This window comes from Podarcis liolepis (assembly GCF_965112155.1).
Source record: "Podarcis liolepis genome assembly, chromosome: 3".
NCBI classification, from domain to species: domain Eukaryota; kingdom Metazoa; phylum Chordata; class Lepidosauria; order Squamata; family Lacertidae; genus Podarcis; species Podarcis liolepis.
Genome location: NC_139557.1, coordinates 107,648,207 through 107,675,356, shown reverse-complemented (window position 1 = coordinate 107,675,356; position 27,150 = coordinate 107,648,207). Strand labels below are relative to the sequence as shown.

The window sequence follows — 27,150 nt, the reverse complement described above, 5'->3', positions numbered from 1 at the left end:
TGAGCGCCGAGATTGTCATGATGCTGAGTTTTGCGTGGCAAATCCCCTCCCCCCTAGTGAAATGAAGACACAGGACACTTTATTTAAGGTTAATGGGCGTATTGATTACAGGATTTGAGAGGCATTGGCCTTAGGCATTGGTTCCTATCGACTACCCGGCTTCAGCCCAATTGCATGAAGACCAGGAAGGGTTAACCACCAGCCGGGGGAGTCCTGCTGAAGTATGCCAACTAGGATCCCCCAGGTGTCACAGCTCGGGGGCGTGCCTTAGGCCCACACCTCCATAGGCTTCGGACAGGGCAACGCCCCCCGGAGTCCTTTACCGGACTACCCTTTGCTTTGGGGGAAGGTGATGGCGCTTCCTTCCCCCTTCATTTGCATAACAATAACCCTGCCAATGCCTGACCGCCAATACCGGGAAAGTTGTGACATTTGCTACGAGGTAGGCGAAAAAACCAAATGGCTTGTGCCAATTTGCCAAGTGGAAAAATTCCTACCAGGCCCCTTGCGGTGACCAACCGGAGTCCATAGCATGTCAGAGAGCTAAACCTAAGGGAGGGCAGGATGGGAAACCGAAGCAGCTGGAATGGAAGAGAGGAAAGCCCCCGGGCGCGCCAGCCTTAAATGTTCCAGGCCACGCCTCCCCCGCCTGCCGATTGGCTGGCCAGGGCGATGACGCACCTGAGGATTCCCCTACTCTCGCGGGGGCTGTCGGCCAGACCTCGCATGCGTGGGGAGGGGGTGGGCTCGCAACCCCACCTCCTCTCCAGCTCGGAAGTGGCTTTATTAACCAAACTGACTTCACTTTTTTTGGCACAGAACTGTGGAATACACATCTAGCAACCAGTGCATAGGAGGGAAGTGGTTCTTCTTTCTTTTATCTACTCAGAACAGGCATACTCGGCGCCCGCAGGGAGGAAAAGGCGATGGGAGATGAGGCAAGGTGGCTGCTCCAGCCCAGGAGGTGCAGTTCATATGCTCTCTTTTCAGCTGGGACTTTGATTACAGCCCTGGCTGTTTGACTTCTGAAAAGGTTCACTTGTTTGTTTTGTTTGCAAGTGTTCCTATCTGTCCAGTGCCGTTGGGTTAATGCTGATCTATGTTTGCTAGTTACAATGCCTACTCATATACTAACATGCCAAACAATGGTCACTTTGGAACACAGGCAAAGGCAGACAAGTTAGTTGCAGGCTGTTTTAAACAACAGCATGTGCTCCTGTAAAACGCCTGTTTGCTGCAAACAAGCAATTCTGTAGTACTGGAAACATCCAATCCAAGGTCAGAATGTTAAAAATCTCACTGATTGTAATGAAAGAAACAGGGCTATGCTTAAAGCTCTCCCACTGATAAGTGTGTCTTTATATTTACACGCTGGGAAAAAGCAATAGTTTAGTGACAGAGCACTTGCTTTGTATGTAGAAGATCCCAGCTTGAACCCCGGGCATCTCCAGGTAAAACCAGGAAAGTCTCTAATCAGAAACCTTGTGGGGAGAGTGCTGAGCTATGTGGGCCAATGGTCTTACTTGATAGAAGCAGGGATGGAAGGATCTGTCAATCCCTTGCTTCCTCATTTTTCAATCTTAAATCAAGTTCTCCACATTTTGCATTTTTTTAAAAAACAGGTTCCTCATGGAAGTTCATCAGTGTTTTAGTGCAAATTTCTCTTCATAAACACATTTTTGTATGCGGTTTTGACTAATGTACACATTTTTGCAAGCAATTTCCCCTAATATAATGTATTTGTGTATGTTGTTTTCACCAATATATTCCATTTTTTTGCACACTTTCCTCTAATATGTGTATAGTTTTAAAACACTGCTGGGCAAAGTGTGTTGAAAAATTCAGATATGTGTGAATTTTCAGATAAGCTGTTTCGGTTCACATGTTGTTTCGCAAAATGCGAATCTGATAGATGTGGCTTCAAATGAGACCTGAATCAACTGTCTGCCCTATTCCTACACATAAGGCATCTTCCTATGTTCCCAGGTCCTCCATGGAAAGAAATGCGATGAGTAAGAAACGCAAGAATGTCTTCGCCTTCCCAGTATTTTGCCAGAGCAAACCTTGTAACTTCTAGCAGTAATAACCTTCCAGCAAACAGCACCACGCTTTGCTGAGAATATATCGTATTTTAAATTGAGATATTCTACAGTACTGATAGGAACTGAGCTTATTCATTATTTGGTATGTCACTGTAACAGGAGTCTGCTGCATTCCACTTCAGTTCTGTTTTTCATAACATATGCACAACACGCTTGTACATATCAGTTTAAGTGTGTGTTGTCAGGTTCTAAACCACCACCATTTTCTCTTCCTCAATCTATAAGCAACTACAGCCGTTACTAGAAGAAGAATCAGCAACCCCTCATGAGAATCTCTCATGCCTGATAACTAAATCTGATGCTTAACAACTACCGCAGACAGTTATCTCACACTAAGGCCAGGTGTGGACAAATACAGAAAACCACTGCATGTTTCTGCTGCTGCCCCTCAGCAAACTCTTACAGGTAAACTTTCTACTCCCCATAAAGCAAAAGGAAAAACAGAACCACAACTTATTTGTGTATGCTGTAACTGATTTACCCACTGTGTTTTTACTCCAAGGCTCTCAGGGCAGCTTGCAAGATCAATAATAAGACCGTCCCTGCCCTCAGGTTTACATTCCATGACACACACGGAAAAATGGATGGGGAGAGGGAGGACAAAGCTCAGGGCTAGTTCTTATAATGATCAGCTGGGACAGAAAAAGTTCAGGTGGCCCAGTAAGAATGGCTGCTGCTAGGTGACAACTGAGGGAGGGTCAAAGGGACCTGGTCTCTCAACAGAGGTGATGGAATAGCCCTGCTTCTCTGCTCTCCCACTGCTCTGAGGCCTTACACCAAAGATGGTAACCTGTGGCCAGCCAAATGTTGCAGGCCGCAGGTCCCATTGTCCCTGATATTTGGGCCAGTCTTCCTTCCCCAATGTAGTGCCCTACAGATGTTTTGGGCCACAAGAACCAACATCCCCAACATGATTGGCCATGTTTGCTGTGGCTGATGGGAGTTGTAGTCCAAAATGTTCAGAGGCCTCCAGATTGGGGGAGGCGGCCCTAGTCGCTAGCAACCTGTGGCCCTCAGTGAAAGAAAAGATGCCAGCGCAGGAAGAACAGCTGGAAAAATGGACCACGAACCCACCATTCCCCGCCCCCTCTTACCACAAACTTTAAGGACCTCTATGGGCATAATGAAGAACTTAGACAAAGGGATGGCGAAAGATGTTGCGTAGAGTGGCTTCTGATTTTCCCTGGTGTTTATTAATAGCAACGGTATTTATAAGACTATGTTGTTTTTGTTAAGAACCTAACTAGAAGCATGTCATGCTCGTCGCTTTCATTTAAAATAAATTCTAAAGGAGTCCTTATCAGGAAAGCTTGCAGCTTACTATAAACGCAGGAAACATTTGGATGTGCTTCTCCCACCCCTGGCTAAAGAAGATTTGCTCTCTCTCTCCCCCCCCCCCCGGAGAGATAGCATAGTGTGGAAATTCTTGCAATGGTTCAGAGCATCCATCAATTAAAAAGAAATAAGCCCCTGTAGGAGAGTTACAGACCGATCTCAGCTTCTAAAGATTTCATTCATATTTTGTCAGTGTAAACAGCTGTGGGTTGCTGGAGCGAGGGTGGGCGGTTTTCAAAATGGAAAGAAAGGAAAGACTGCGAAGGTAGTGGTGGGAGAACATGTGTAGCAAAACAAGTTTCCACTTCCTTGGAGAATTTCAAAATATCAAGAGAAGGCATTTAGGGGAAGTTAAGATAAAACATGTAAGCTGAAAGGTGGTGGTGGGGTTTTGAGGCCTATTGAAAAATGGGGCATTTTTCATTTGTCAAGAATCAACTCCAATGACATTCAGGGCTGGCTATTTTGTCCTTAGGTAATTGCATCTCTGCATAAAACTGCCCTGCCCTTGGGAGTCTTCTAGCTTTGCTTTTCTCCACGTAGATGGGTCACTGCCCTTCCTAACCTATATAAAGTTTGTGCCAGCAATTCTTCTTCTTGCCAGTGCAGTTGCCTGCTTCTCTCCCTCCTGCCTGGAGTGCCTTTCTGGAATTTTCTAGGGCATGCTGTTTCAGCCTATGATTTTTGTATTGCTTCTTGAGACAGATGCTTCAGTCAGACTACGTGGCTGGAAAAGGCCTGGCCCTGAGAAAACCAGTGAAAACGTACACATGTTTATACAGTGGTACCTGGGGTTACAGATGCTTCGGGTTACAGACACTTCAGGTTACAGACTCCACTAACCCAGAAATAGTACCTCGGGTTAAGAACTTTGCTTCAGGATGAGAACAGAAATCGCACAGCAATGGCGCGGCAGCAGCGGGAGGAGCTATTAGCTAAAGTGGTGCTTCAGGTTAAGAACAGTTACAGGTTAAGAACGGACCTCCAGAACGAATTAAGTTCTTAACCTGGGATACCACTGTATATGAAGTTTTGTTTTGTTTTGGTAATACCTCCTCTGTATCCATTCCTGTTTTCTCTTCTCCAAGCAAACCCCATTCACATGCACAGTGTTAGCAGTTAACTACTATACGGGTAGTGTTACCTTCCTCCATCTCTCAGCCTCTTCCCATTCACAGCCCAATCTGTCCCTAGGCCTAGCATACTGACAGTTGGTTTATTTATATTTTTAAGGAACATTTCACAAGCCTCGGAGAAGAGAAATGTATGGCTCATTTCAACAATCTGCCGTCTAAAAAGCTGCAGGTTTTATTTCATTTTTTCCAGCCTCTGGGATAGATTTATATATGTGTGTGTGGAGGGCTACTGCCAAACTCCGCCCCCCCCGCATCACTGTGTTTTGTGCTTTAACGCGATGCCCCACTCATCTCTTTTCAAGCAGAGTTAACACACTAAACTATGGTTGAAAAGAGATGAGTGGAGTATCAAGCTAAATGCATTCTGTTTTGTCAAAGTTTTTTTTTTTTTTTTAAAAAAAACCCACCCTAAACGCACCATCTAACCTTGGCTGTGACAAAACAAATAGATTCTTGGATAATAGCATGAGAGGTAAGGGCAAAAATCTGACCCGTCCTTTGTGCTTTCAGGAAGCATCTCTGATACTGCTTGAAGATGCTTCTCTTAAGATTGTAAAGATTTCTTGAACAGTGTGGCACTTTGTGTTTTGTTCCACAGCAAAGCAGAGGATATTACATGGCCTGTTCAGGCTAGCAACATTCCAGGCACCAATATATTTGCATTCAGATACAGGCTGTGAATTTGGATTCACTTTTTGTTTACTTTTAGCATAGAACAGGATTTTGCTTCCCCAGTTTGGGGCAAGTGAAGGGTGTAATTTCAAAGCAAGTTATTACGAGACAACGATCTTATTTAAACCTATCTGTCTTATTTATTCTGGGAAAAAGTAATCCCAGCAAATGCTTCCAAGAGGATAAAAGTGAGGGTTGCTACTGGACAGGAGAAATATTTATAAGAAATGCTCCTTCTCCAGAGCCTACTCTAAACAGAAAATAATGTTCAAGTCTGTGTGAATTGATACTTTGGCTATATATGGTTGAAGAACTGCAGTGCATGTCTGGTGATGAGGGTTGATATATCTCTTGCATTGTGTGTGTGTTCTGTGTCTAAGAGCAGAATGGGGTCCTCAGTAAGAACAGGAGAAAAAATGGCTGGCTGAATCAGACAAAAGACCCAGCACAGTCCAACATCCTATCCTCACAGTGGTCAACCAAATCCCCATACACAAGAGATGATCTTAACAGCATTCTCCCTAGTTGTGCTCCCCAGCAACTGATATTCAGAGACACACCGCCTCCAATACAGATGGAAGTATACAGTCACAGTGGGCATTGATTGTCTTATCCTCTATAAATTTGTCCAAACCTGTTTCAAAGCCACCCAACTCGGTGGCCGCTATTGCATCTACCATAGTTTGACTCTGCACCGAGTGCCCCTGTGATGCGATGCAAGGAAGATATCAACCAGAAAGAATCAGCAAATACGCTGCCTGTTTCAAATACCATCCCCTCCCCAAGCCAGGCTCTGAAACTGGAAATAAACCTGGCTTGAGGAGCAAGATTATGGGGGAGACCAGGGAGTATTAAGGAAACAACTGGCAGCTGTAGAAGGGTAAAGCACACGTCCTTGCAGGTGATTTCCCCCTGCATTCTCCCCATCACAACCCAGGTTTGTGTTACCTTGTGGGGGGTGGGGTGGAAACAAAGCTTTGGGAGCATCCAGTTCAGCCCTAAGAGGCCCACGCCCAGTAGAAACGTCACCATGCATTGCCATTCTCCCAGGCTTTCCAGTATGTGATGGAAACTTCCACTGGCATAGTTTCCTATTATGGAGATTTTGAAATTTTCTGCATGCTGGAAACTCTTTCCTAATTGAATCATCTGCCATGTAATCTTCGTACATGAACAGAACCCCCAGGATGTACACAAGACAGTCTACATGGGGCTCTGGAATCTGGCTATGCCTGTTAGACCACCCCAGTGCCCTGTGTGAACTCAGATCATGTCCTAAAATGCACCTGCGGCTCCACATTCCCAGGGAAGAGCAGTGAGGCCAGACAAGTTGTGTCTCAGGCAACTCTCTCGGCTGCCATTATCGACCTTCCAGTTGAAGAAATCCTGATAAACTTCAGAGGGATCCTACACTACCACTGTGATTCTTCAAGGATCACATCACCGTGGTTTAGGTGTCATGGAGACTGTTTGCGGCCTTTAGAGAACACTTTGAAAACCACTGGGATAGGGTGGTAGGTGTCAGTTTAAGTGGCCCAGGTTCAAAACTCTGCAAACCACTGGTTGCTGCCGTATCCAGGAATGTAGGGCACTGCCTTATACCAAGTCAGACCACTGGCCTATTGAGCTATATTGAGCTTTAAAATATTGATATTTTGTGGCAAAGGGATTGCCCCTTGACTCTCTTTACAATATCAGTAATTTTTACCAAAGGGTCCCTGTTTGCCTGAGGGGGACTCAGGGTATATGCCCTGTCAAAATCGTAGTCCCAGGCCAATTGCTCCCTTGCTCCCCCATCTCTGTTCTGGCTTGCCTGGAGGCACCATGAATTGAACCCGGGAACTTTTGCAGTCCCATAACTGAGTTGCAGTCTTTCCGCAAGGTAGTTCTCTCATGCTAACCTGCCTCAGAAGCCCATGTATTGTAATATAACTTGGAAGTATTTGGGTAAGGTGGAAGTTCATCGAAACGGCAAACACACATATTAAGGTCCTTTGAATTGCATTTTGTGTCAAGACCTAAGTGACAGGCTGCTGTCCCTTTCCAACTCAACTCCAGTTGCAGAACAGAGCCTACAGTTACACAGCAATATTAACTGATTGCTAAATCATTCAGGAACCTTCAGTGTAATTAAAGCATCTCTTAATTAGACCAGAGCATGCAAGCTCATACATAACTTATTTGCATTGCAGAAGAGGATTATCAGCAACTCCTGCTTGCCTGCAGCACTAGTGAAGACCTTCAGGTTTTTTTGTTTTGTTTCTTTTATAAGGTGGGGAGGAAGAATTACACTAAAGACATTAGTCTTCATTCCTCTGCAAGGTTAGAAACCAGAGCCTGAAGCAGTTTTTTTAGAGCCATTTTTGTCAACTGGCACTTGAAAATGAATGTTGGATCACTGATATTAAACTGCTGTCCCAACTAGCGGCAATGTATATTTTGCTATTTATCTACTTCTGATAAATAAGCCACCATAGCTGCTAGACGGCTGTGAAAATTTGTGCCCTGGGCTTTTCAGACTTGTCTACCCATGTACTATCCGAAACCCAAAGGGGGACATTGGTTGCCAGATGTGAAATATATTGGCATTATTTTCAGCTCTCCTGCCCCATTACAAAACATGTGCTCTACCACTGAGCAACAGCCTTTCCCTTAAATTAGGGGCAGCGGGACTATTGCTCGTGGCCGAAAGCAATTGTACCAACAGCACAACCTTTCTCAGCATATGCCGCCGAGCTGGAAACTCAGCGCGGGGCTGAGTATTTTGGCGGCAACCAGACTTTTGAGGGGGTTGTGTGACTCGGCTCAAATGCGTTCCAGCGCATCGGCTCTGTTGAAACCAAACAGCCAACGTCAGCAAGAGGAATTAGCGAGCCCTCTCCAACACTCAGGGGCTGTGTGTTTAATGTAACGCTGATCTCCATCCACAACACACTGCTGTGGGTAATAAAGGATTACAAAAGCATCTGCAACTACAAGGCATTTATACTGCAATCCTCCCTTAAATTAAAGCGAGCCAAATAAGCTTGCCTTGCTTTCCATGCCAAGTTTATTTTGGGAGCAAATGTTTCCAGCTAAGCTTTCTGCAGGATGTTTTGTATTAAGTGTGAATTCTATTCCTCCCCCCCCCCCCGATTTCTTGACTTGTCTTTATTTGCCAAACCACCTAACTCTGCTTTTACCTGCAAGGGGACAGCTGTCTTCAAACAGCAACAGAACTGCTGGAGGTAATGGCTTTAGGCTGCAATGTTGCACGAGAGAGGCTACCCAAAGTTAAATGTATCATGTATAAACAATGAGCCAGGAGCAGACTGAGGGGCGGGGGATTAGCAGCTGGAGAGTTTCTGCTTTTTAATCTTCTGACTGTAAGAACTTGCATCATAAGAGAGCATGGACAACATCCTGGAAATACATGATAGCCTCCAGCTTTCATGACAGCTTAATGAAGGGCTGCAGAAAGCTCCAGCATCGCACAGTTGAGGCTTCAAATTATTTATGCCATAGTCAGGGCTATATGTATTCTATGCAAGTGCATGGAAGTGGGGGGGGGGGAGAGACATGCAATAGGTACTGAGCTCAGAATCTCAGTTTTCATTTTAGAAACAGATAGGTAGCTGTGTTGGTCTGTCATAGTCAAAATAAAAAAAATCCTTCCAGTGGCACCTTAAAGACCAACTACGGTAAGTTAGTTCTTGGTATGAGCTTTCGTGTGCATGCACACTTCTTCAGATACACACTGTATCTGAAGAAGTGTGCATGCACACGAAAGCTCATACCAAGAACTAACTTAGTTGGTCTTTAAGGTGCCACTGGAAGGAATTTTTTTAATTTTCATTTTAGAAGAAATCAAGCTTCTAGCCACTGAGGCTAGAATCCCTGAAGCCAAAGTGGTAGATTGAATATCACTTCCAGCCAACTAGGTTTCGGTGACCTTCATAGATCCTTGTCCTTCAAATGATTAGAAACAGCAGCATTAATTATTATTATTATTATTATTATTATTATTATTATTATTATTATTATTAATTTATATGCCGCCCTCCCCAGCCGAAGCTGGGCTCAGAGCAGCTAACAACAATAAAAGTGACACAGCATTCTAAAATCAATTCATTCTAAAATCAATTCAAAATCAAATTAATGGCAACCATTGGGCTACAGTTCTATGAGGATTACAGAAGGAGGGGGTCAGACTGTGCCTTGGCCAAAGGCCTGGTGGAACAGCTCTGTCTTGCAGGCCCTGCAGAAAGATGTCAAGTCCCGCAGGGCCCTAGTCTCTTGTGACAGAGCGTTCCACCAGATCGGGGCCACAGCCAAAAAAAGCCCTGGCTCTGGTTGAGGCCAGCCTAACCTCCCTGTGGCCCGGGACCTCCAAGATGTTTTTGTTTGAAGACCGTAAGGTCCTCCGTGGGATATACCAGGAGAGGTATTTGCTTGTTTTGGATCGTTTACAAGGAGTTAGAAGTCAGGTCTTCATAATACAGTTTGGGTTACCCTGAGGTTTGGAAGTCCCTTTTAACAGGCAGCATCACACGATATATATTTTTGCTTTTCCTCTTCCATCCCAATGCTTTTTCCCTTTTGTGTCATGTCATTTATACCGTGGAGCCAGGGAATGTCTTATCATTGAGATCTGTAAGTCACACTAGCACCCCCTCTTTTCTTTTTTTGCTGAAGGATAAACCATGCCATGCAATTTAAATACACAAATTATCCCCATCCGTCTAGCGCATGTGTTTCTTATGTTGTCCACACAGCAGAACAAAACTGTCCACCCCCTGCTGTAGCAACAATAGGCAGTTTAATGCTCAGTTTAATGCTTGAAGTTGCTGAAATGCTCTGAATGTATTATGCAGAGGTCAGACTAAGGTCATTCCAAGGATCCTGTCTGGCCTCAAGCGCCCTCCTAGGCCAAACTGCCTTCTTCCTTTTTTTGAAAAAAAACCCAGCATACATCTTTCCCAGCGTTGTTTCTCCAGGGCTGTTTACCAGGCTCTCATTTACAAGCCACAGAATTCATTTAAAAATAAGTTAGTAACATATTCAATTAATTTCTCTGAGATTTCCCTGTATATGATTTTATTAAAAACATTTTAACAACCTTCTCTTTGTGTCAATTATTTAAGCAATTAAGTAAGTTCTCATTGCACGCCGAGTTGCAAACTGTGAGCAGCAGTGTCAAAACTCCTCCATCTTTTATCCCGGCTTGCTTTGAAATGAAAAACAGCGTTTAAAATTTATATTAAAATGTTTTGTCCCACTCTCCCATCTCCTTACGGGGGCACTTGAAACAGCTAACAGACTCCAACCAACAGACAGAATTAGAAACAAACATAATCCACAGCATTAAAATTATAATAATGAATAACACAACGATAACCACAAACAGCGTAAGATAAACTGAGAAAACCAGTCAGTAAAAAATAATTAGCACTTAAATAGTAACAGAATTAAAAGCTGCCTGAAAGAGAAAGCCTTCAAGTTCTGGCAGAAAACCAGCAAACACCAACATGTATTTATTTACTTGCAGCTTTTCATACCACTTCAGAACTAAAGCTACAGATACATTAAACAATAAAGAGGAGACAATATAAAATACAAAAGGTTATTGGGTCAGGGAGTTCCATTTTTCAGGGTTCTAGAAAAGAGGAGCTTGCTGGCCACACATACATGTTAAATGGGCATATGCATGTCACAGATGATTGGTTGCATGTTAACTACCTGGCGCTATGCAGACTGTTTGAATTGCCTTAATGCAGACAAGATGCTGAGTTTATATGTGTGCCATCTCTAAGCTCCAAGGCTCAACACATCTACAACCACCGTCAGGTTAAACAAAACACCTGTCATGTTATATCAGAGAGATAACAATATTCCTTCAAATGCTACAGCAATCTCGCTACTCCCTCCTTGCTACACAGGCTGTATAAGCTGCTCTGGTGCTAAAACGTAGCTGTGTGTTTCTTAAATGCCACCTCAGCGGACGTTGGAGCTTATTTTAAAAGGAAAAAGGAAAGGAAAGGGCCACTCGTTTGCTACTCTCAGATATCTGCACAACGAACCTTTAACAACATTCCTTAAACTGGTGGATGGCTGAGGCTGATGGGAATTCTGGTCCAAAATATCTGGAGGTCACCGTTTTGGGGAAAGACTGTTATAGGAGGATGAAGAATCACCTTTAAGAGGGAGTGAGCATATTCTCAGGGGACAGAATAATGTTCAATGTAAGGAAACTTCCCTGTGTGTTAGAATGCCATAGTGAGTTAGAGAATACTGGACCCGCAGAGAGCTAAGTAAAGGTAAAGGGACCCCTGACCATTAGGTCCAGTCGTGGCCGACTCTGGGGTTGCAGCGCTCATCTCGCTTTATTGGCCGAGGGAGCCAGCGTACAGCTTCCGGGTCATGTGGCCAGCATGACTAAGCAGCTTCTGGCAAACCAGAGCAGCACATGAAAATGCCATTTACCTTCCAGCTGGAGCAGTACCTATTTATCTACTTGCACTTTTACGTGCTTTCGAACTGCTAGGTTGGCAGGAGCAGGGACCAAGCAACGGGAGCTCACCCCCTCGCGGGGATTTGAACTGCCGACCTTCTGACTGGCAAGTCCTAGGCTCTGTGGTTTAACCCACAGCGCCACCCACGTCCCACAGAGAGCTAAGTAGTGCCTGACAAATACTCCCCCGCCGGATAGATTGCAGGTGGCAGGGGGGAACATAGGCACACACACACAACCTTATTATTTCAGGTGTCTCTGCTCAGTTCTTCCAACCAAGCAAATATTCTCACATTTAGGCAGGCCACACCCTCAAGTGATATCTGCATTGTTTAATCCAAAGTAACCACTACTTCAAATAGCCTCCTACCAGATCTCATCAGGTCCATTCTCACCATGAACTAATATGCTTGAAAGGCGCACGCTCTCTCTCTCTCTCGTCCTTCAAATTCCCAAGTGACCAAGAGAGCATGTCATGGCAGCACTGAACATGCCCAATTACTGCTGGTTAAAACTAACCACCTATTCACATGCTGGGCACTGCTACATAGTAAGCTTTCTAAGCGATAGTGGCATGATTAGCACATGTCTGAGTCCGTCCAACCTCAAATCCAGAACAAATGGCTTCCGCATGTTGCAGTAATTGGCCCAGGTAAGTGGCCCTAGGATTGCAGCTTAAAAGCCCCGTAGAAAGCCTTTGGCTAATTAAACAATTTCTGGCATTTTAAATGGGGGGGGGGTATTGTTTTTGTTTGTTATTCTGTGGTGCATTTTTGTGCTTTTATATTGTAAGCCTCCCTGTGATGGAGGGTGATATACAAAATAAATAAATAAATAAATAAATAAATAAATGAATGAATGAATGAATGAGCCAGAATACCTATAATCTACAGTGGTGCCCCGCAAGACGAATGCCTCGCAAGACGGAAAACTTGCTAGACGAAAGAGTTTTCCGTTTTGGAGGTGCTTCGCAAAACGAATTTCCTATGGGCTTGCTTCGCAAGACGACAATGTCTTGCGAGTTCCTGCTGTTTTTTTTTCCTTTCCCCCCTTTTTCTAAGCCGCTAAGCCGCTTATCAGCTGATCCGATCAGCAGATAAACCGCTAAAAGCGCTAATCCGCTAATCCTTCAATGGGCTTGCTTCACAAGACGAAAAAACCGCTAGACGAAGAGAATCACGGAATGGATTCTTTTCGTCTTGCGAGGCACCACTGTATCTCAAAAGGATATAAATAAACTGTGAGGGAGGGAGAGGGGAAGTGTGTGTGTGTGTGTGTGTGTGTGTGTGTACGCACACGTGTGTGTACAGAAAGGGAATGCCTGGCTCTTCTGCAATCTAAAATGCCAATTTTTCTGCCAGGCAGCTCCCCAGTACCCCAAGATTTATTGAGCTGTTACCCCAGGATCCAGTTAACAATCACTGTGTGTGTAAGGAACCCCAAGGTCCAGTTTCTCCTTTAGCATAAAATCCCATTGTCCTTTAAAAATGGGGTTTGCATGAGTGCTGCTAAAGGCCGACAGGGGTTTAGAACATGCTCTGACCAGCCATCAGGAAAGTCTGACTGAGGCTGTGACCATTTTACTTGCCAGAGCAAATCTATAAAAAAAACCAAATGCTGGGGGAAGGAGGTTCTTCCAAAATGTGCAGAATCATAAGTTTCAATAAAGAATACCAAAGCAGCTTAGGGCGTACAAATGTGTTTAAATATTTCTGAATGATCCCAACGCAGATGGATTAAACTTCTACAATACTGCACACTTTTCATGCTGGAGAACCAAGTCTGCATAGGGTCATGGCAAACAAAACAAAACCCCACACCCAACATTTGTAGTGGGAGAAACTCCAGGATATGGGTTATTTTCTTATCTCTTCTAATCTAGCTGCAAAAGTTGCTTGTCTGTAGGGTTTTTCTTTTTGTCCCCCCCTTGGCAAAAGCGGAAGCTATGAAATGACAGCAAGTCTTCCCAAGCTGGGAGAATTTGCTGTGACCGTTGCTATGCTATGCAGAAGGTCAGACTGGAACAGACTTTGTAAAATGTGGCCAAGAGCATAATTTGGGGCAGCTGCAGCAACGCATCGCTCCCCACCATCTCATCTTTTGCACAGCGGCCCATATAATAACATTATTCAATACACAGTGCAGGTTTCTACATAAAAAAATTCCTTCCAGTAGCACCTTAAAGACCAACTAAGTTACTTATTGGTATGAGCTTTCGTGTGCATGCACACTTCTTCAGATACACTGAAACAGAAGTTGCCAGATCCTTCTATATAGTGAGAAGGTGGGGAGGGGTATTACTAAGAAGGGTGGTGGGAATGGGTGATTGGCAGATAGCTGAGATGAGCCTGTTGACGACACTTAACGACTGCAATAGGTCTTACAGGAAAAGGCAAGGGGTGAGAAGGTGAAAAATGGCTTAGTCATGTATAATGAGATAAGAATCCAATGTCTCTGTTCAGACCAGGTCTCTCCATGGTTTTAAGTTTGGTAATGAGTTGCAATTCAGCAGCTTCTCTTTCCAGTCTATTTCTGAAATTCCTTTGTAGTAAAACAGCTACTTTGAGATCTTGTATAGAATGTCCTGGGAGATTGAAGTGTTCTCCTACTGGTTTCTCTGTTTTGTGTAATACCCCTCCCCGCCTTCTCACTATTTAAGGTGCTACTGGAAGGATTTTTTTTATTTTGACTATGGCAGACCAACACGACACAGGTTTCTACAGACCACCACAATTCTGGTGGTTATTTCCATTAATTTCCTTCCCCTCCCCCTGCCCGACCCTCCATCAGTTCACACTTGTGAAACAACCCCTGGTAGATGACAGATGCGGGCTGAGGCCTACTTTGCATTGGAATCAGAAGGAGATGGCAAGAATCTCAAAATGGCTCAATTTGGTAGTTTCAGACTGCAGAGAGAGATGGCAGCTTTTGAATGCACACCAGAGAGAGAGTGTGTGTTTCTAGTCAAATGTATTCGCTGTTGTGTTTCTCGATCTACAGATTGCTGCCCTGCACAATGCATTCAAAAATGTTAGCCCCCATCTGCGGCTTGAAGTGGGACAGTCCTTTCCATCAAATCTACACATGCAGTATAGTTAATGAAATCGAAATGAAACCCGAAACAAGAAGCTGCGGTGTGGAGAGCTCTTGTTCAGGGTTCCAGCCTCATATGAGCTAGGGGTTGGTGGGGTGGGGAGTCATAAATATTTTGTGTGCGTGCTTCTGCAAACCTTTGGTGATACTTTTTATCCGCATGAAAATCTCCCCCCTTGGAGCACTGAAATGGCTCTATGTGCGTGTGTGAAATAGAGAGAGAATGAGAGATAGAGAACGATAAGGTAGCTAGAATGCAAAAGTCAACGGTTTACTACTTCAGAATGTTGGTGGGGTTTCACAATTCTGAACACACCCCTATGTTATAAACAAACCCTCCTGAAAGGAAAAAGTAGCAGAACAGGGAGAGGCTAGGTTATTAGCCTTTCTCCCTAGTGTCTTTGTTTTTCTATTTTCGGGGAGGTTTCCCCACCCCCCCTTAATGTGGAAGAGCATTCAAAATTCTACTGCCTGCAGTCTGTAATGTTGCAGTTATTTCAATTGCTGCATTCCCTCGCTTTGTGTAGACAAGGCCCTGAGTCTGTACACTTAAATGCATAAATACAGGTTTGCAAACAGTTCCTTGTTTGGCCACCTGTGATGAGTACAAATCTCCTCCAGGCGACCTGACAGAGAAGCTTTAGGAAAAAAAAAACACTAGCTCCTTTCCCCTTTTCATCAACAAATCACTAACACAGTTATTTGTGGGCAGACAGGCTAGTAATTAGGAACACAGAAAGCTGCCGGACACCAGGTCAGGCTAGGTTCATTTAGCTGAGGGCCAAACTAGATGTGATGTTTGTCACATAATGTGGTGTTTTGTAGCTAATCTTTATTACAAACAAATAACTGGTGAAGGGATGGCTGAGTTGGATTTGGGACTGTGGTGTGGGTGGAAATGGGGACCTTTGCCCCTCCACTGTCCTGATAAGAATCGGACACACCCAGTCCATGCCTACTATTTGCAACAGGACAAAACCTTTCATAGGTGCCCATGAGAAGCATGAAGCTGCACTGCTTGATCCCTCGTGTCTGGGATAGCTCAATCAGTAAAGCATTGGACTCTTAATCTCAGGGACATGGGTTCAAGCCCCCACGTTGGGTAAAAGATTTCTGCATTGCAGGGGGTAGAATTAAATTACTCTTCTTCTTTGGAGTTTTTTTTTTTTTAGCAGAGGTTGGATGGCCAACTGTTATGGATGCTTTAGTTGAGATTCCTGCATTGCAAGGGGTTGGACTAGATGACCCTTCAAACTAGATGACCCTTCAAAATCTACAATTCAATGATTTTATGGCCTTTGAGGTCCTTTCCAGCCCTACTTCTATGAATCTATGATTCTTAGGGCCTTGTCCAATTAAGGATGCCAAGCTATGGCTGGTGAGACTGTGCAAACGTTGGTTACAGCTTGTGGTTAGTGAAGAGAGAACTTAACCATGTGTACAGATGACACACTAGGCTAAGCCTTGGCTTAGCTCATGGGTAGGCAAACGTAAGGCCCGGGGGCCGGATGTGGCCCAACCGCCTTCTAAATCCAGCCCATGGACGGTCTGGGAATCAGCGTGTTTTTACATGAGTAGAATGTGTCCTTTTATTTAAAATGCATCTCTGGGTTATTTGAGGGGCATAGGAATTCGTTCTTTATTTTTTTCCAAAATATAGTCTGGTCCCCCACAAGGTCTGAGGGACAGTGGACTGGCCCCCTGCTGAAAAGGTTTGCTGACCCCTGGCTTAGCTCAAGTGAGGCACACCTGTAAAAACGACTGGGGAGCAGCAAAGCATCCACAAGGTCTTCTCCAGGAGCCTGAACATTCCCACAGTCTTGCTAGGCCAGTTTGGCTTCCCATGTTGCACGAACCACCTCAGGAGGTAACGAGACCTATTTATGGACTATTTCTCATTCCTCTCCCCCACCCTTTAAAACAAGGAAGCGAAAACCCAGCCACTGCAAGCTGAAGAACACTAGGTAGTATTTGCATTCCCATAAGCCATTTCCATTCATAAGTATGTTGGAAAGATTCACCTTTGGAATTAATTGGAAGGAGACAAAGTGCACCTCTAACATTTAATTGGACTAGCAGAGGCCAAGGCACCTGGCTTATTTTCCAGGGGAAGAGGAGCAGCAAGAAAGATTTTACTTCCAGTTTTCATTATTGTCATTTTAAAAAAAAAAACGTAAACAGCCTTTTTGCAGAGAATCAGATGGCCCGGGCGATTTTAAATTAATTTTTTTTGTATGGAGTCACTGGTAGGTTCACGGCTGCCAACACACGATAAGAGTACAATAATTTACCTCCCACTTTGGAAAGTTTCTTTTCCTTTCAAGTACACCAGGTTGGTGTCAGCCCTTATAACGAATGTCCCAGTTTGCAGAACCTGCAAAACTACTGTGACAAAAACGGGGTGCCTCTTGTCCACCCAGAATTAATTGCACCAGATGTCTGTATGACTATTTTTTGCATAATAAACATTTTCACAATCTCAGCCTCCATGCCATATTGCTTCTCTTGCTTGTGTGAAGTGACTGCAAAGCAAGATATACTACAATGGATACGACAATGATGAGGAAACTGTTACACAGGGACAGGGGAAGTGGCGGCGGCGGCGGGGGGGGGGAGCTACCCTAAATGCAGAAATTGAAAAGACAAGCAGCTTGCAAAAGGTAAGGCATCTTTCAACACCTCATCAATTCCCAATGTAGCCGGGACAAGCTAGTTGACAATGAAAAATGAGGTAAGAAGGGCTCCTATTTAACTCATTATAATTTTGGTGGCAGTTTGACATGCACCAGTAACACAGACACGTTTGTTTACATCTGCACTGACATCACCCCTAAACAGCACTACCTTGAGGGGGGGGGTGGTTTCTGTTATTAAAAGAGAAGAGCTAATGCAATAGAGGTGACACACCAAAGGAGGGCAGCGGCCCTTTGTGCAGCTAAAACCAGGTGAGCCGAGGTTACAAGAGGAGCCTGTGCTCAATGATGTGCTACTCAGATGCTCAGAAAGTTGAGGAAATTTAAACCTGCTTTAACATTTTAACGTTTGTATATTTTAAAGCATGGTTGTGAATTCTTCTTGATTTTACTGCTTTATCTTGAGTTTTTGTTTTTGTTTTGTTTCTTATGATCAAGCAGTGTATAAATTTTATGAAATAAGTACATAAATGGAAATGCACCAGCCTTGGGCTGCCTTATTTCCCTGGCATACATGATGATGAATGGCTTTTCTCAGGTGCTTGTAATTCCAAAGGAAGTCTGCACACATTTGATTAACACAGTCCCTCACCCTATAGGGCTTAAAAGCTCAGTTTCGTCTCACATTACCACATCTCCAGGAGGGAGAATCCAGCCATCTTTCACATGAATTTCTTATTGCATACAGATTTATATTAATACTGCCCAGTATTAATGACACTGAGGGTGGGAGGTGGGCAGGCCTCCATTCTGCAAATCAAATTATTGGCTTCGATGCATTTTTTATTTAGAACTGAACAGGGCTCCTTTTCTGGTTTCACTTTCAATGCTGTAAGTGAGAGGTAGAGGCAAGGGATGGTAAAATGGATGCTTATCTGGGACCCTAAAAAATAAATGCTGGGGACCAGGAATTTGAACATTTGTATTCTCATCACTAGTGCAGAGCTACCACCTTGGTACCTAAAATGCTGGGGCTGGGGTGGGGTTGGGGGCTGGGAAGTTGAAATATTCTCGTAGTCCCAGCTGAACCTACCACTGATTTTGTGCCATAAATAAATGAATAACCCACTTTAATCATTTATGCAATCAAAGAGATGAAGACATGGAAATGGCGGTAATATTCTCACGCACACACCACAAAAAGGTGCTTTGGGGATCCTTCTCCCAATCCCTATTAATTAACTTGCACAACTTTCTTTTGGATTAATTAGGATTAGACTAACTCTGACAGCACATATACAGGAACACAGCCTTTAATCTGGTTTAATTAAAACAGAATAACCACCCACCTGCTGATTCCATATTCACGAGCACTAATTAGACTGACACCTCCGTATTTATGTAAATATTCATGAATAGAGTCAGAAGCAGCCACTCTGTAGCCTCCTTTGAACAATACCATACAGAAACAGATCATGCAGACTCAGTTCAGTTGCACCAATGAAGCCTATTATTCTTAGGCAATCCTTATTTGATGCAACATTATGTAAGAAAGAAGATTCCACCTAAACATTAGGAAGAACTTCCTGACAGTAAGAGCTGTTTGACAGTGGAATTTGCTGCCAAGGAGTGTGGTGGAGTCTCCTTCTTTGGAGGTCTTTAAGCAGAGGCTTGACAACCATATGTCAGGAGTGCTCTGATGGTGTTTCCTGCTTGGCAGGGGGTTGGACTCGATGGCCCTTGTGGTCTCTTCCAACTCTATGATTCTATGATTCTATGATTCTAAACCCTACAAGCTTCAATGGGGCTTCCTCACATGCCACTGTAAATAAGACTGTATCCTTAACCGAAGAAAATACACAGAATTAATTTCCTAAATTGCACTTAAACCACCCTTTCTATGACTTCAGGGCAATTAAGCCAATGGCAGCCAAAGCAGCCACACCACTGCTCTATCAAGAGTGGTTGCAATAGTGCTTGAACTGTGATCTGTTGTTGTGAAATACAATGCATGCGGTCACCTATTGCTTTTTTGGGGGGGGGTGGATGGAGGTGACATTGGTAGCCCATAGGCCAGGAATGGGGAGCCTGCAGCTCTCCAGATGTTGTTCAGCTTCCATCTCCCAACAGCGCCAACCAATGTGCTCAATGGTCAGGGATAATGTGAGCTACAGAGCAAATTCTGGTTTCTCATCCCACCATAGGCTTTGGACATGCTAGTCTACAAAGACAGACAAAACAGGCCTGGGGTAGGAGGGAGCCAGTGTGGTTTAGTAGTTAGAGTGTCAAACGAGGGCCTGGGAAAACAGAGAAGAAGAAGAAGAGTTTGGATTTGATACCCCGCCTTTCACTCCCCTTCAGGAGTCTCAAAGCGGCTAACATTCTCCTTTCCCTTCCTCCCCCACAACAAACACTCTGTGAGGTGAGTGGGGCTGAGAGACTTCACAGAAGTGTGACTGGCCCAAGGTCACCCAGCAGCTGCATGTGGAGGAGCGGAGACGCGAACCTGGTTTCCCAGATTACGTGACTACCGCTCTTAACCACTACACCACACTGGCTCTCGAGTCCCCACTTGGGAGAAGAAAGAGTTCGAGTCCCCACTTGGGAGAAGAAAAGACTAAGTAGTAAAACTCTACACAAACCCAGAGTGGATTCCCTAAGACCGTTGGACGGCGCCTTGTACACCTCCTTCAGGCAACTCCTGCAGCCAAGCTGATGCCAAACATATTGCTCTGCTTTCCTTTCCTTTGGACCACCATCAGCAATGCCAAGAGGGGAGATTTGTCATCTGGGCAGTCCAAGACCTCCACGCACACTGCCCCACCTTGCACCCAGGAGGGGTCGCTTTGATGTTACTAACGCAGAAAAAACAACGCAGGAAGCAGCTGTTACGAGTTACCGGTCTCTGCAGCCACAGCAGGCGCTATGATTCTCCAGCGGTTTGGCTTCACCCCCGGAAGCACACTCCATTGTCTCTCGTGACAGATGAATGGCAATGAATTCCCCATTCGACCACGAGGCTCACTGGGTGACCTTGGGCCAGGCACTGCCTCTCTCAGCCTAACCTACCCCATAGGGCTGTTGTGAGGATAAAATGGAGGGGTGGGGGAGAACAATGTTCGCAACCTCCTTGAGCTCTTTGGAGATAAGGTGGGATGGAAATGTAACAAATGAATAAACAAAATGACAATGAGTAATGGAATTTGGGAAGAATCACAACAATGTGGCACAGGCAAGATCGGGCCAGAAAGGTTTGTTAAAGACGGATGGAGATGACAGACAGACAGACAGACAGGTAGATAGGTAGATGATGATATATGATAGATGATAGATACATAGATAGATAATCTGAAGCCTTCCTCTTTAAGCAATCTTGTGAATGTCATCAATTCCTTCTAGAACACACACTTTTAATAAAATGTACCAAAATAACATGTTCCTGCCGATATGCTTTCAAATCAAAGGGAAGGAGCTTGCTGAAATCTGCACTCCTCATGCACAGTAAGAACTGAGGAATTTTTTAAAGGAAAACAGGGGTGGTGGTGGAAACTTTGTCAAAGATATTCACTGGCGCATCCTAAAAATACTGCTGAAACAAACAAACAAAAAGCATCAGCTGGGAATGGTCTGGGCTGGGTTAATTGTAACTTTTTATGTGTGTGAGTCTGTGTTTTGCTTGGTTATTTATTTTTAACCTGAAGAGCCCAGTCTGGCAGTGCAGGCAGGATATGTCTATGTTTCTGTAACTTGTGCAACTTAAGCTGTTACCATTTCCTGACTCTCAAGTGCTCAGTGTTCTTTCTAGCACATTTTTGCTAATGGAATTGAAAATGGGAGGAGAAGCAACCTCCCCCCTCCCGGCTCCTGCATTTATGATCCCTGTGCTACTTCCTGCTGACCTGCAACACCCTCCCATCCCCGCTTTGATCCTTCTGTAAATAAAGCTGCCAGGGATTAGGGAGAAATTCCACTTAAGGACCATTCTGAGATTACAAACCTCATTCCTGCTTATAATTCAATCAGGCTTCGCAGGCAGGTTCCCTTCGGCTCTGTTCGGCTCACTGAGCCATCTTACACATACCGTATTTCTTTGCCTTGGGAGAGCAGGAAGGGGAGGCCTGTGTCAGCGCATCAGAAGGGGTTCATGCAGGTTGCATGAGCGCTCCAGCCAGCCAGATGCGTTCTGGAATCCTCAGGTCTGAATCTTTGCTCTATCTTTTTGCAGCATAACATCAGAATCTACCTTCTGTTTTAGCACAAATGCATATGCTTTACATACATACATACATACATACATACGGGAGGAAGGTGGAGTTGAGAGAACTGGCTTTGCAGCAAATCTTCCACAACTCTGCTGCTCATTTGATGGCTCTGCTCTCCAACCATCCCGCTTCCTCTTGGGCTTCCATTGTGATTGTACCTGAACCTGTCTAGGGGCTCAGCCACAATTCAGCTTGTCCCGTGCCTGGGAAGCACAATTCCGAGAGGTTTTTCTGCTTGTCCCAGGCTTGGGTCCAAGGTATTTTTTTCATTTGTACCACTGCTTTCTCCACTGTTTACTGCCGAATCAGAACAAACGCCAATCCACGGGAAAAAACGATGGACGTTTGCTCTGATTCAGCGGTAAACCATGGGATTTGCCTGGGCAGAATTTTGGACAAGTCCTGTGCTATTTTTATTTATTTTTACCAAATGTGCCAGCTTATGTGAGCTTTAGCTGGTCAGCTACAGGTAAGGTGACATCCTCCAGATGGGAGCTGGCTTGCCCCACAGTTTGAACAACTGTGCTCTACTCTCCCTGTTTCAAATCTCTGCCATGACTTCAGACAATGGCCTTAGGCTAGCCCCTCTCTCTTGCTTCAGTCCTTGCACCTGCAACCTGAGGGATAATAACGATGTCTCACCTTACAGGGTTGTTGGAAGGATTACAACTAGATAATGCAACCGTATATTACCACTGGATACCAAGGCAGTTCCAAACGCCCAAAGGGAGAAAGGGATAGTAGTAATGGTTGAGAATTCATAATTAAGTGCCCATTTGGAGAGTGTAACTGACTTTTCATAGCATTATGGAATTGCTGTGATGGAAGAGACCCCAAGGATCATCTAATCCAATGCTCAGCAATGCAGGACTCTCAGGAATTTCTACTTTATTTGACTGTTTAACCACTGGGGATGCAAGCCTTCGAGGTTGTTTTCTTTAATAATAGTAACAATAATGATGATGATGATGATGATGATAATAGTAAAAACAACTTAACCCACAGAATTCACTTGAGAACCATTCCCAAAAAAATTCTTGTTTGTTCAGGAAGAACCCTCAAATTCATTCTGAATTTTGCTTTAGGTGAAATTTTGGTGGAGCCTCCAGTCATTGGAACCAGCATAACTGAGTTACTGGGGAAGCCTGTGGAACATTTGCACATGCATGGAAGCGCACGGGTGCGCGCACACAAAGACGCACATGCATATAACTAATTCAAAGAAGGACGGATAAGCATCTTCCAGGGATGATTTAGGTTTAATTAATCCTTCCTTCTTACAGCAACAGAAAGGCTCATGCCAAGAGTTCTCAAATTTGTCACCAGGAGCCTCTTGAAGCCATGGAAGAAAGCACATTAAAGCCCTTACAAGTTTAACTAAAGGCAAAACAAAACTTTGAAGATCCCATTATTCATGTTTATTATTAACTGAATTAAAGGTGGGTTACGGATGGTGGAAAGGCCTTACTCAAAATAGGATTCCCCTGTGGAAATACAAAATAAATGGAAGGTTGTAGAAGATCTACCTAGGACCAGGGCATTACTTGGGTGGGTGGGGAGCAGCAAAAGGGTGCACCCACTCCCTGTGTTATCAAGCCACTTGCGACTATTCTTATTCAGAGGACTCATTGATTTCATATATTGAGTAGCCACTGAGTGCGCTAAAAACGTGCATACATTAAAACGTGCATAAATTAACATACCAGAGGCACTAAAGGATGTGTCCAAAGCAGCGCTGAGTAATGCATCCCGCCTGCTTGACCAACAGGACTTCCCCACCTCCTCATTCCTAAATCTGTTCTAGGGGTTCCTCCAACTCTTCAGAGCATATCCGGGGGGCAGAGTCTCATCAGTGCCTGGATGGTAGACAGGCACAAAACCTTCTAAGGTAGACAGGCACATAACCTTGGTTTCCATGATGGAGTAAAACGGTAAGAAAACTATGGAACTATGTTTAGGGAAGCTTTTAATGTTTGATGTATTACTGTATTTTAATATTTGGTTGGAAGCCGCCCAGCGTGGCTGGAGAAGCCCAGCCAGATGGGCAGGGTATAAATTATTATTATTATTATTATTATTATTATTATTATTATTATTATTATTATTGTTGTTGTTATTGTTATTGTTATTGTTGTTGTTAAACCATTTGAAGATCGCTGGCACAGAGAAAAACTACACCCAGTTTGTGCAGGTGTTGAAAATAGTATGTTCTTCACCATTTCTGCAATCACCTCTGCTCTCTCTGACGCAATCTGTGGGATACAGGAACACGGGAAACTGCTTTTTCCGAGTCAGACCACTGCTCCATCTAACTCAGTATTATCTACACTGACAATACTTTCCCAGCCGTACCTGGAGATGCCGGTGTGTGTGTGTGCGTGTGTGTGAGCATGCAGCCTTGTGTATATGCAAAACGTGTGGCCTGCCACTAAGCTATGCAAAATATGTGGTCTTACCACTGAGCCACAGTTGTGTGGGTTCCATAATGCATACACAGATTCCTTATCTGCAAACTGTCAGTGCATAAAATTATCGGAGGGAACAGTGCAGTAGAGCACAGTACTAGAAAAGTGAGCATTCATCATCTTTTGAGTAATCTTTCTCCTCCTCTCCCATCTATTGGATTCTGTGGCATAAGTAGGACCATTACTGCTGAGCAATAGCCGGAATCACTTTTTATAGATTTCCTCCCTTCCAAGAGATACTTTATTCATGAGGCTTTATTTAGTTCTTCCTAACTTACAAAGCTACCCAACTTACAAAGGTCATTTGTAAGTCACCAAGACGTTGGGTTTCAAAGAGGCGTCTGCCAGTGGTTTTAGTGCCACCTCAATCTACTACAACGTGCTTATTTGCAACTCATTATGATTTTTAACCTACTACAGGAACACTCCTAAAACATGAAATCAGCCCTAGGCAAACCCAACACACAAGTTCCAAGGGAAGGTTTTACAACACACACACACACACACACACACACACACACACGTTTGTTTCAGTTTACATTCTGGCATATCCCAAAGGCTCAGACTAGAATGGCATTCCTGAGGAATGTGGGTTTATTTGTTTCACTTACTGAACTGTTTTTATCCTGACTTTTGGCCTCAAACAGGTGGCTCATACAAGTAAACATAATACAATGGTACATATAAATAAAACAATATTGAAATCTGAAATTAAAGCACAGCAGCAGCAGGGAGGGAGGGGGAATCTAAGGGTTGATAATCCATAAAGACAATAGAAACAGACCACTTAAATGAATATGCAGGAAGGAAACAAAACAAGGAACTGGGAAACACAGAATACAGTGGTACCTTGGTTGTCAAACTTTTTTTTATATAATATTTTTATTCATTTTCAAATACAAATTTATATAACCAATATCAGAATTTATCACATAATCTTCTTTTTTTTTTACTTCCCCCAGTTTCTCTGCCAATCTTCCGTTTTGTTCATTTATTCACACATTTTCTAATTTTAATATTGCCTTTGAAATATAACCTCCCCAATCTTATTCCCTTTTTTACAATATTCCTCATATTTTCACAGAACATCTTGAAAGCCTACAAGCATTGTCTGTTCATCACATATACTTTTCAGATAATCTGTAAATTTTCCCCAGTCCTCGGTGAACCTCTGGTCTTGCAAATATTGAATCTTCCCCGTTAGTTTGGTTGTCAAACTTAATCTGTTCCAGGAGTCCATTCGACTCCCAGAACCTTTCAAAAACCAAGATGCGCCTTCCGATTGGCTGCAGGAGCTTCCTGCACTCAATCAGAAGCCACAGAAGCCATGTCAGACGTTCAGCTTCCGAAAAACGTTCACAAACCGGAACACTCACTTCCGGGCTTGTTGTGTTTGGGAGCCGATTTGTTTGGGAGCCAAGACATTCGACAACCAAGGTACCACTGTACCATGGTTTAGCACACATAATGATAAACCACTGTTAACGTTAACCATAGTTTAAGGTGAGGCATCTGCCAGACGATCATATAAGCCTTGGTTTATTACAACACAGAGCAGAAGAGCCTTGGGAGTGGTTTGATATTTTTTTGGGGTCACTCTTCACTCACAGCTCTCTTGCCTTTGGGTGGTAATGTCTCTATAACCATAGTCAAGGAGAAGGTCTGGATTTGCACATAGTGCTAAGCTATAGTTAAAATTAAATGAGGCTTATAAAACCTTATTTGCAAGAAACTTTTAACAATCGTTACTAAATTATAGTTAAGCCACTGGGCTAGGTTCACGTATAACGCTAAGCATTGTGTGCAAACCAGATCAACACATTTTAACAAATATATGTGTGTGTGTATGTATGTATGTCAACCTAGCAGTGCGAAAGCATGCCAGTGCAAGTAGATAAATAGGTACCGCTGCAGCAGAAAGGCAAACTGTGTTTCCCTGCACTCTGATTTCCATCACAGTGTCCCATTGCACCAGAAGTGGTTTAGTCATGCTGGCCACATGACCCGGAAAACTGTCTGTGGACAAACACTGGCTCCCTTGCCCTGAAAGCGAGATGAACACCGCAACCCCATAACTGCCTTTGACTGGACTTAACCGTCCTGAGGAGTGGGTGAGTTTATTATGTTTTCTCCAAGTATTTTCACAGGGTGGTAATCTGACAATCCACCCACATTCCAAAAAGCCATCTTTCCCAGTGTATTTTACTTCTACAAGACATGAAGCTGATCTTGGGAGCTCCCAGATTAGCTTCATCAACCTCTGCCTTCATCCCACACAAAAGCGGTGAACAGAGTGGCTGTTCATATATGCTCAACGTCTGTTGTTATGCCAAATGACCTGTTTTTACACAGGAAATTTAACAGCTTATTTAGGATATTAGCTGCTACGGCACTTCTCTTTCTTCTACACGTACACAGAGAGTAATATATCTTCCCTTTTAAAGCTGACTAGTCTGTGAAGCGCTATCCAATTACGGAACAAAACCAGAACACTTTTGATCTTCCTTTCCCATGCAGTGGCTGCAATTAAGTAAGTCTTGCCCCCCCCCCCCCAAAAAAAGAAAAAGTGAGGGGAAGCATCTTCACTGACAAGCGGAACAGACATGCTGGTCCTTGTCACATATACCGTTACAATCAAAAGTCAAGCCAGTCCTTTTATCTATAAATGGGGCTGGGACTGGGTGTGACAGGACCATGAAAAAGTGCCTGGTGTGAGCCCCAGAGGCTTAAGAGAAAAGAAACCTAGCAAAGGCTGCAGACACCTGTCTCACTGTTTCTCTTTATAGTGCTGGACCATCAAAAAGAGAGAGAGAGAAATTAGAAAGTGGGGAGGTTGGCATCAGCTGCAGTGGATTCCAGCATTTCATAGAATCACAGGATTGTGGAGTTGGAAGGGACCCCGAGGGTCATCTAGTCCAACCCCCTGCAATGCAGGAATCTCAACTAAGCATCCATGACAGAT

General features: G+C 44.0%; 1 protein-coding gene and 1 long non-coding RNA gene across 10 annotated transcripts in view; both read right to left on the bottom strand.

The window, feature by feature from the left end:
* Positions 1-27,150, bottom strand: part of SLC8A1 (solute carrier family 8 member A1) — a 301,894-nt gene that overhangs the window by 194,311 nt on the left and 80,433 nt on the right. The gene's annotated exons all lie outside the window — the stretch shown is intronic.
* LOC310703021 lies at positions 17,928-23,561 on the bottom strand. The gene is made up of 4 exons (XR_014523899.1): positions 22,496-23,561; positions 20,034-21,707; positions 19,255-19,758; positions 17,928-19,026 (listed from the first exon to the last, which is right to left on the bottom strand). It is a non-coding gene; the product is annotated as an uncharacterized lncRNA (long non-coding RNA).